Raw genomic sequence first — 2237 nt, 5'->3', positions numbered from 1 at the left:
CCCGCCACCCCCCCGCACCTGCCGCAGACGGTGCTCCGGCTCGCCTCCCTGGAGCTGGGAGGATGCGGGGGCCGGGAGACAGACCAGCAAGGGAAGGGGTTCATCCACCATGCCGAAAACAGGAGCGAGGAGGGACAGGTCCCTCAGTCATCTCACACATCTCCGCCCGCTCCAGGCGCCTCAGCTGCAGCACTCAGGGTCTTGCCCTGCGAACAAGGAAGAATGTGTGAAAATCCCCAAGCCCAGGCTCACGCCGGTCTGTCTTTTGAAGATACCCCATGCAGCTCTCACGGTCCCAGCCTATGAAGAGCCAGACGTGCTCCCAGCTCCCAGTTAACAGCCCTGCTGTGCCTCCCAACACTTCGATGTCAGGGCAAGCATCCCACAGAGGTACTGAGGGAGCCCGAATGCCAAAATTCTGGCTCCTTGCTGAGGCCACCAGTCCCACAGGCACAGTGCTGTCAGCTCCGAGTGCCAAGAGCTGGATAGGAATTAAACAGTCTGGAGATAAGCCTTGGTCCCTTCCCATCCTGCAAACACACAGGAGAGGATCGGTATCGCAACATGCCCTGACACGGCCCCATCGTCCCTTTTTCCCAGTAAACCAGTGGGAAGCGTCTGGGCTCACTGGTGCGATGGACACGTAAGACGCTTAGAGAAGCATGTCTGCAAGCAGCGGCTCTCTTGTGTTGGTATGAGAGTAGCTCTGGATGCAGACACAAGTCCTGCGACCACGAAGCCCGAGCAAAGGCTCGTTCCTAACAGCTTTGCTAACAACAAAGCTTGGCCTTAATCCCTTGGAAAGAAAAAAACAGTCACAGCCGGGGGCTGGGCTGCTTGACCCTGCTGGAAGGCTCTGCCCTGCGAGCCGGTATGGGGCCAGCATGGTGTCCCATCCTCACCAGCCCGTCCCTGCACAGCGGAGCCTCCCCACAGCCACAGGGTGCTGGGAGAGACTGGCCAGACTGGAAACGCTCACAGAGGAGCTGCTCTAAGCGCCCCAGCCCTGGGGCCAGTCTGCCCACAGTTTCCCCACCACTTCAAAGCGAAGGGAGGAGGGCTGGTACCTCGCCAGCTCCACCACGGGCTCCGGGAGAGCCTGAAATGGTGCAGGGGAGCCCCAGGCCTGGCGTCGGGACTACCTTTTTTGCCTGCAAAGCACATTTGCAAACAGGAGTAGAGCCCTTGGGGAGGGTGGGTTTGCTTGGGTGGGACCACGGTTGGGTTAGCTCATGTCTGATCCGCTCCCGTCTGTGGGCACTCAGTGCCTGGGCTACCCCGGTACCCAGGGGCACAACAGGAGGATACCCCTGAGCAGCCCCAGGCCTGGCGTCGGGACTACCTTTTTTGCCTGCAAAGCACATTTGCAAACAGGAGTAGAGCCCTTGGGGAGGGTGGGTTTGCTTGGGTGGGACCACGGTTGGGTTAGCTCATGTCTGATCCGCTCCCGTCTGTGGGCACTCAGTGCCTGGGCTACCCCGGTACCCAGGGGCACAACAGGAGGATACCCCTGAGCTGAAGCCTGCAGCAGCAGCGATACGTCTGGGGTCGGGCTACAGATGCTGTGGCGAACAGCTTCACCTTGGTCTCTTGCCTGAAAAGAGCCACGTGGAGTTTTGCTGAGTCACGCAGCGCCGCGGGCTGGGAAGTTGTGCTGACACAGGGTCAGTGGCACTCGCCTTGACCACAGGGCAGGAGGGAAGTGGGTGCTGACCAAAATAACGGGACCCGGCAGGCTCAGTCATTGCCTCCGGCCATTGCTTGGGAAAACCTCATCCCAACGGCTGCTGTATCCCACGGGGACGTAGCAGGTTTCCCAGTACTCCCAGCTTGACTGAGGCATGGCTACTGGGAGAACTAGTGGGATGAGACACAGCCCAGGGCAGAAGAGCCCCTAAAAATCCCCACTCAGCACAGACCCAGCTGGGGCTGCGGGGCGCAGACCCAGGACGGCGGGATGCTGCGTGAGGCCGCGGAAGGGTGGAAAAGGCTCAGAGAGGGATGGCGGGGAAGAGATGGCCCAAGCGAGGTGCCAGCAGCAAGACCCAGCGATTTTCCAGAAGCTGCATTAAAACAAAGGAGGCAGGACAAGGCCAGGGACCCACGGGTCGCCTACTCCAGCAGCGCCCAGCTCGCCCCACAGGCTGCTGCTCTCCTGTCCCCGAGGCTGGGCACAAGCAGGAGCAGAAACCAAACACCCACAGCCCTCAGGACTTGGAAGGGAAAGTGTCCGTAAA

This window comes from Buceros rhinoceros, unplaced genomic scaffold (assembly GCF_000710305.1).
Source record: "Buceros rhinoceros silvestris isolate BGI_N320 unplaced genomic scaffold, ASM71030v1 scaffold12973, whole genome shotgun sequence".
Taxonomy (NCBI): Eukaryota; Metazoa; Chordata; class Aves; order Bucerotiformes; family Bucerotidae; genus Buceros; species Buceros rhinoceros.
The sequence above is the reverse complement of the archived record's forward strand: the minus strand, read 5'-3'. Positions refer to the sequence as shown.